The 8,884-nt window shown below is 46.1% G+C and overlaps 1 long non-coding RNA gene across 1 annotated transcript in view; it reads right to left on the bottom strand.

The window, feature by feature from the left end:
* LOC100984998 (uncharacterized) overlaps window positions 1-8,501 on the bottom strand; it is a 182,429-nt gene extending 173,928 nt beyond the window's left edge. Inside the window, exons 1-2 of the long non-coding RNA XR_008626112.1 lie at window positions 8,393-8,501; window positions 7,923-8,115 (exon numbers count right to left, since the gene is read on the bottom strand). This is a non-coding gene — a long non-coding RNA (uncharacterized LOC100984998). The remainder of the gene's footprint in view (window positions 1-7,922; window positions 8,116-8,392) is intronic.
* Window positions 8,502-8,884: the final 383 nt, after the last annotated feature.

The following is an 8,884-nucleotide window of genomic DNA, read 5'->3' on the forward strand; positions in this document are numbered from 1 at the left end:
ATTCTGTCATGGCTGGCAATTGAGGGGTGGGTTCCAGGGCACTATGCCCCATGGCTGGCAATTGAGGGGTGAGTTAGGGGGCGCCATGCCCCATGGCTGGCAATTGAGGGGCGAGTTAGGGGGTGCTATGCCCCATGGCTGGCAATTGAGGGGCAAGTTAGGGGGTGCTATGCCCCATGGCTGGCAATTGAGGGGCAAGCTAGGGGGTGCTATGCCCCATGGCTGGCAATTGAGGGGCAAGCTAGGGGGTGCTATGCCCCATGGCTGGCAATTGAGGGGCAAGCTAGGGGGTGCTATGCCCCATGGCTGGCAATTGAGGGGTGAGTTAGGGGGTGCTATGCCCCATGGCTGGCAATTGAGGGGTGAGTTAGGGGGTGCTATGCCCCATGGTTGGCAATTAAGGGGTGGGTGGCGGGGGAGCTATGCCCCATGACTGGCAATGGAGGGGTGGGTTGGGGAGAGCTACCCCACACACAGTTATTTCAAGACTCAAGCTAATGGAGGCTCTGCCATCATCAATGTGTGGCTTCTAAGGTTTCCCAGGGGGTCAACATCTACCTGGAAACTGGGAAAGAGTAAAAGGATTGCCCAAGACAATCCCATTTACAATAGCTACAAATAAAACAGAATACCTAGGAATATATTTAACCAAGGAGGTGAAAGATTGCTACAAGGAAAACTACCAAACACTGATGAAAGAAATTGCAGATGACACAAACAAATGGAAAAACATCCCATGCTCATGGATGTTAAGATTAATATTGTTAAAAAAAAACCATACTGCCCAAGCAATCTACAGATTCATTATAATCTCCATCAAAATACCAATGTCATTTTTCACAGACTTAGAAAAAAAACAATCCTAAAAGTTATATAGAACCACCAAAGAACATGAACAGCCAAAGCAATCCTAAGCAAAAAGAACAAAGCCGGAGGCATTACATTACCTGACTTCAAATTATACTACAAGGCTATAGTTACCAAAACAGCATGGTACTGGTACAAAAACAGACACATAGATCAATGGAACAGAATAGAGAACTCAGAAATAAAGCCGTACATCTATAGCCAACTGTTCACAAAGGCAACAAAAACATACACTGGGGAAAGAATACTCTTTTCAATAAATGGTGCTGGGAAAATCGGATTGTCATATGCAGAAAAAAGAAACTGGACCCCTATCTCTCATGACATACAAAAATCAACTCAAAGCCAGGCATGGTGCCTCACACCTGTAACCCCAGCACTTTGGGAGGCGGAGGCAGGCGGATCACTTGAGGTCAGGAGTTTGAGACCAGCCTGGCCAACACAGTGAAACCCCATCTCTACTAAAACAAAAAAAATACAAAACTTAGCCAGGCATGGTAGTAGGCACCTGTAATCCCAGCTACTCGGGATGCAGAGGCAGGAGAATCATTTGAACCTGCGAGGCCGAGGTTGCAGTGAGCTGAGACAGCTGCCTCAAAACAAAAACAACAACAAAAAAAGTCAACTCAAGATGGATTAAAGACTTACATGTAAGACCTGAAACTAAAAATACTAGAAGAAAACCCAGGGAAAACTCTTCTAGATATTGGTCTAGGAAAAGAATTAATGCCTAAGATCTCAAATGCAGAAACAACTAAAGCAAAAATAGACAAATGGGACTTAATTAAACTAAAAAGCTTCTGTACAGCAAAAGAAATCGTCAACAAATAGATAACCTGCAGAATGGTAAAAAATATTTGCAAACAATGCATCCAACCAGGGACTGATATCCAGAATTTACAAGGAATTCAAACAACTCAACAACAACAATAAAAATAAGCCCATTAAAAAAGTAAGCAAAGGCACCATCACTGGCCATCGGAGAAATGCAAATCAAAACCACAATGAGATACCATCTCGCACCAGTTAGAATGGCAATCATTAAAAAGTCAGGAAACAACAGGTGCTGGAGAGGATGTGGAGAAATAGAAACACTTTTACACTGTTGGTGGGACTGTAAACTAGTTCAACCCTTGTGGAAGTCAGTGTGGCGATTCCTCAGGGATCTAGAACTAGAAATACCATTTGACCCAGCCATCCTGTTACTAGGTATATACCCAAAGGACTATAAATCATGCTGCTATAAAGACACATGCACATGTATGTTTATTGTGGCACTATTCACAATAGCAAAGACTTGGAACCAACCCAAATGTCCGACAATGATAGACTGGATTAAGAAAATGTGGCACATATACACCATGGAATACTATGCAGCCATAAAAAATGATGAGTTCATGTCCTTTGTAGGGACATGGATGAAACTGGAAACCATCATTCTCAGCAAACTATCGCAAGAACAAAAAACCAAACACCACATATTCTCACTCATAGGTGGGAACTGAACAATGAGAACACATGGACACAGGAAGGGGAACATCACACTCTGGGGACTGTTGTGGGGTGTGGGTAGGGGGGAGGGATATCTTTAGGAGATATACCTAATGCTAAATGATGAGTTAATGGGTGCAGCACACCAGCATGGCACATGTATACATATGTAACAAACATGCACATTGTGTACATGTACCCTAAAACTTAAAGTATAATAATAATAAAATAAAATAAAAGTGAGCAAAGGACAAAAATAGACATTTTTCAAAAGAAGTCATACAAATGGCCAACTAGCATATGAAAAAATGCTCATCACTAATCAGAGAAATGTAAATTAAAATCACAATTAGATACCATCTTATACCAGTCAGAATGACTATTGCTTAAAAGACAAAAATAACAAATGTTGGCAAGGATATGGAAAAAAGAGAACACTTATACACTGTTGGTGAGGATGTAAATTAGTGCAGCCTCTATGGAAAACAGTATGGAGGCTGGGCGCGGTGGCTCATGCCTGTGATCCCAGAAATTTTGGAGGCTGAGGTGGGAGGATCGCTTGAGCCCAGGAGTTTGAGACCAGCCTGGCCAACGTGGTGAAATCCCATTTCCACTAAAAATGCAAAAATTAGCCAGGCGTGGTGGCACACACCTATAATCCCAGCTACTTGGGAGGCTGAGGCATGAGAATTGCTTGACCCTGGGAGGTGGAGGTTGCAGTGAGCCAAGATCATGCCATTGCACTCCAGCCTGGGCAACAGGGCAAGACTCTCTCAAAAAACAAAACGAAAACAGCACAGAGATTTCTCCAAGAACTAAAAGTAGAACGACCATTCAATCCAGTGATCCCACTACTGAGCGTCGATCCAAAGGAAAAGAAACCATATCAAAAAGACACCTGCACTTGTATGTTTACAGCAGCATTATTCACAATAGCAAAGACGTGGAGTGAACCTAAGTATCCATCAACAGAGGAGAGGATTAGACAATGCGGTGTATATATATGGAGGTCGTTATCTTAAGGAAAACAACTCAGAGGCCAAGTACCACATGTTCTCACTCATGTGGGAACTAGAGAAAGTGTCCACGTGGTAGCGAGAGTGCAATGATAGACACTGGAGCCTCAGAAAGGCGGGGGCAGGAGGGAGGTGGATGATTTAAACACGACTTAATGGCTTCTTTGTACACTATTTGGATGATGGTTCCACTAACAGCCCAGTCTTCACCACTATGCAATATAAGCATGTACCAACACTGCACCTGTACACCACACATTTATACCATTTTAAAAAAAAAAAGATTGCCCAAGAGAAGTGTCCCTGGCCAGGCCAGCAGCAGCCCACATCACTCCCTCTCAGACCCCACTGGTGAGGACTCAGGTGACCTCACCTAGCTGAAAGGGGCCCTGGGAAACGGAGCCTCGCTGTGTGCCCAGAAGAGGCTCTGAGCTCCGTGCCTGGCTGGGAAACTCCACCACCCCTTCTCATTATCTGTGCACTTTAATAGCTACCAGGCCTTTCAAGGGAAGGGGCGTCACTTAGACAGCAGTTAAACAGTAAAAAGGAGCTTGCTCTGGGCACTGAGACCTCACCTGTGCCCTTTGCCATCACAGGTCCCTGTGAGCCAATCACTGAATCATTAGTGAGAAGTGGCCGGTTTCGAGTTCTCAGTCTGGGTCATGAGCGTTAAGAAGGAAGGACAATGCCAAATCATAACTGGTCAAATTGGGTTTGCCACTGTAGGTCCAGGAGTTAGGTGAGGACAGTGCAAAATGGCAAAGCCCCTGGGAAAGTGCCTGAGCAGTTCCGATATGGGAAAAGGGCATGGACGTCTTCAATGAGCCTCTAGAAAGCGCTACGCTTGATGCTGTTAATAGGTGTTTTACCTACTGTTACCTCGTTTCGTACTCATAACCGCCCCCCTCCATGAATATGCCCACACTAGGACTGAGGAATCTTAGGTTAGAAAAGTCCCAAAATCCTCAAAAGAACAAGACACAGTCCTTGCTTTCCAGGCCCCAACACTCGAGTGAAGGGGTTGCAGCTGACATGTGTGAGCTGGGCACATAAATCACAGGCCCGAGTGCCAAGGCCCCCACACCCAGGTCCACTGGTGATGGTCACCCACTGCCTGACTGGTTTAACGAGCACTGAGACAACAACCCATTCCTGCAGAATTCCGGTAACTTTGCAATGGAGGCCTAAGCACTATGGCCAGCCTGTCCGGTCCACTCAATCCCTTCACAGCTGAGACCCCTGTGGTTCTCTGACCGGCGTCCACCTAAGGCTCGCCTGGCAGAGGCACCTGCTTTGGAGGACTCCTAAGAGGAGTGTCATACCATTTCTGAAAACCACACCCCAGGACACCTCCTTACTGTCACATTTAACCTCTGATGGTAAACCCCCAAATTTGAAGAGCAAATACAACCCTAACTCTCTGCTTAGTTACTGGAAGTCCCTATTCAAAAAAAACAAAAAAAAACAAAAAACCCTCTACCAAAAGGAGAAGAAACTCAGCACCCAATCTTATATTTCTATACTGGCTCTTTCGCATTTCTCTGACACATGCCAGCTTAAACCCAAACTAAATGCAAAACTCACATTTTGCAAACTAAAACTACTGAAAAGATAACCTGCCCACCTCCTCCTCGGACAGGCCGTCTCCTTTCCCTTGGGTCTCTAGCCCATTTCTCCTCCTTTAGGATTCCTTTGGGCTTTGCATTCTCTTCCCAGGACCAAAAGAGTCCCCTGTAAACCTACTATCCTTTCTTTTCTGTTTTTTTAATAACAAGTGAGGGCACAAATGGTTAAAACAACGCACTGACAGGAAGCCAGCACCCAATTCAAGGACAGCCTCTTGCAAGGGCCTGGCCCACCCATCATCCCTGACTCTGAACAGTGCTCTCTGTTCAGCAGTGCTGATAGTGAAATTAATTATCCTCCAGCCCAGCCAAGAAGCTGGGGTTGCCACATGGATGTGTCTCCAGTCACTTACCACACAGGGACTTACTCATCACAAGTGCTAAGGATCTTGAAAGGATGCACATTCCTGAGCAATATTTGTTCCTATGCTCATTTGATTTTGGAAAAACCAGGCTTCCCCCCCCCGGAAGAAAGGCAAGTGAGAGAAAGAAGAGCAAGCTTTTGCCAAAATAAATGGGAGGAAGAATCCAATTCAACTTTTCCTCGTTTCACGGTTTACTCTCTGCTTTCCATTAGGGAGTTGAAGAGGGACTGCCCCTTCACCTGTTTGTCTCTGTGACTTCAGACAAATCCAGTTGACGACGACAAAGCACCTTCTTTGTCCTTATCATCAGTTAATTTAAAGGGTGCATGTTTACTAACAGCTTAATCTATTTGGTGCAAACACTCTTTCACATTCTTTTCCTCCGTCAAAAACAAAACCCCAAAACCTTCCAAAAACTCACATGGAAACTTCCCAAGTCTGAAGTCGGCCTGGATGGCAGCATCATAGCTACAGAAATCTTAGCCGCTCAACCATGTCTCAGTCGGTTCATGAGCCTTCCTTTCCCCGTGAAATGTCAGGACCAGAAGCTCGCATTTTGAGTGGCTAGTCTCAACTTTTACAACTCTGCACACTGCAAACACTGAAGTAGCAATGAGAGCTCCCTTTGACCCAAAGAAACTCCTTCCTCTGAGAATCAACCGAGAGGAAATCAACTTTTATGTTTCACACACACAAAAGTTGACAATAAACTTAATTAGACTTGGTATCTTAAATAAGCCAACAACTGCTGGTAACTTCACAAACAGAATGAACCAAGTTTACTTTCCTTGAGTTATTACCTAGCTGTATCAGGAAACATTTGTTTCTACCAAAGTAATCACTTGCATGGGAGTTTTAACATCAGTTGCCAGAGAAGTATGGCATAATTTTAATACTGTACTTGCTTGTATTTTATTTTAAATACAGAGTAATATTTCAAATTGAATTTAACTATAAAACTTCCATAAAATAAAAATGCATGATCTCATAAAATCAAATCAGTCTTTAATTGTAATAATAAAAATTACATTTAAGTAATGGTGTCTCTGAGTTAATAGCTCCATAAAATCGCCCCTGAAAAGCCAATCTTTGCTACCTGAGTGACTCTTTCTTTAACATTCTGCAATTAAAAGACAAAGTTCTGCCATGACTCACGATGTGTCTGCCGTGGAACTCCTATTGGGAGTGAATTTCCAACTGAGCTCGCCAGTGAGTAGTGAAGGGAATGTCGGAGCAAAGGCGCATTACCTGGGCCCAGAAGATTCCACTCTCCACGTTTTAACTACAAACCACTGAAAAAGGGCAACATGAAACCAGGAAACTTTTTAAGAAAATTCTAAAATAGCTGCCATCTAGAGATAAAGTAATTTTTTTTTCCACTGCACACCAGGAATAACATTTCCCCAGTGTTATACACCATTACTACTCATTTGTGGATTGGGGGATTTATAAGGATGATGTCCATTTTTTTAATGCATCTTGAACTAAGGCAAGAGGAGATTCCACTTTACAAATGCATTTTATGTCTAAGAAAGGCTTCGTCTGTTCCTTTACATCTTCCAGGTAACAGACATCAAGAAACACAGCACCGCGGACTTAGCACCCAGGCACACGTTTGCATGTTCCTATTTGTTTCACGTGTGCTGACCTCCTATCCTGACGAGGCCTCAGGTCCCCTGAAGACAGGGACTGTGTATTTTATCGTCCCCATGCATTTGCTCTAGGACTGGATCTTCAACACGTACAAGCAGGTGCGGGGAGCGAGGCCCTGAAAATCTTCACCAGCATCGACGCAACAGGCCAAAGCCAAGCTGGTCTTCAGCATCAGCCTCCAAAGGCCCCGCCTTGTCTCCCCAGCCTTCGCCTCCTCCCACGTTCCCTCCACCAATGCACCGGGGCTTCCTCAGCCTGGAAGTCGCCTGCGGGCTTATGACTCACACAGAATTAGGAATCCAGTCCCATCAGGCAATTCCCAGCTCTCCAAGCCCATGTGATGCCTGTGGATGGGGCAGCTGCTGAGCTCCCTAGGGCTGCGGCCACACACTCCCGTCTGCCAGAAACCTGCTTGAATCTCAGGGTTGTCCACCTACACACAAGCCTGATTCTAGTAAGCCCCTGACAAGGAACCTCTGTTAACTTCCTTCACCTGCAGAATAAAGTGGACCTGCCAAAGCCTCCCCGAGGTCTATTGCTTCCTGTTCCTCTCCTCTCACTCTCCCTCTTCCTAGCCTTCCCCTTGGCCTCATGTAGAAGATTTTTTCCTATTTTGAAATAAGTGACTTAGGCCAGAGAGTGCCACGGCTTCTGAGTTACTCTCTACCCTCACCCCGGCCACCAGCGCTGGAGCCACAGCCCTGCATCTGAGCTCTGTGGCCGAATGCACACCCACCTGGCCAAGACTGCCGGCCACACACCCCAGCCTCCATCACCCGCACCCACGCTGGCAGAGGCTGCCCACAAGCAGGCCCCTGGGGCTTCCAAGACTAGGACTGTGAGGGATCATTTTACTCATAAACAGGACAGGATAATACTTGTATTTTTAAAAGTGTTTTACGCACTGCGTGAAGAAAGGCTGGGCAGGCGTGGGTGGTGGGCAGGCTGCCATTTCCATGAGACCAGAGCTCCAGGCTTCCTCGTTTAGCCTCTGTCCTTCCACACAGTGCGGGCAGCAGGCAGTGAGGACAGGTCCCTGGATGAGCAGGCAGGTGCACTGGGACTGCAGGGGTCCTGGTGGGACATGATGCTGGTCACCTAGCCCATGGGCGGTGGAGAGAAAGGGGCAGATTCAGGACACATTCAAGAGAGAAAACCCGCAGGATTCGAGTCATACATACGGTGGATTCAGTAAAGGGTATCAAGGATGAGGCCCAGGTGGCCCCCCTCCCCTGGCCACCACGTGAGCAGCTGGGTGGATGGGATGTGGATGCTAAACCAGGGGCCACTGCAGAAGCCCCACGTCTAGGCCAGAGGGCTGTGGGCTCCACGCCAAGAGAACAGGAGACAAGTTGTGCAAAGGGAGGTGCCTCACCCACAGCCACGTGGCCTGGAGCCCAGCAGAGAGGTCCCCCTGGAGATATCACACAGAGCAGATGACACTGGAGGCCAGGGGACGCAATGGGATCTCACCAGGAGGGCCTGAGAAGGGAAAGACAGGAGGCCTGGGCTGACACTGAAAGGCGGGTGGAATGGACAGCCCCTACAAGGTGAGGCACCCCTGCAAGGTGAGGCCCAAGCAGGAGAGTGGGGACCCCACGGCCAAGACTGCCAGAAGCAGAGGAAAGCCTGCTTTCCCTAAGCTCATGAACTCGTTTAAAAAGGAACGAGAAAATCTTTCTTATTCAGTTGTATTATCACTAGAATAATGAGTACTTTATCCTCTTTTTCTTGGAACTGTTCCGTATTTTTGCTGCAATATTAGTTAAAATGGGTTTCTTACTTAACCTAAAAATTCAAATGTGGTTTATAGCTTGTCACAAGTAAACTACAGCATTTTTAAAAAATGATTTACAAAGGTACTTTG

The sequence above is a fragment of the Pan paniscus genome, chromosome 6 (genome assembly GCF_029289425.2).
Source record: "Pan paniscus chromosome 6, NHGRI_mPanPan1-v2.0_pri, whole genome shotgun sequence".
In the NCBI taxonomy this organism is placed as follows: domain Eukaryota; kingdom Metazoa; phylum Chordata; class Mammalia; order Primates; family Hominidae; genus Pan; species Pan paniscus.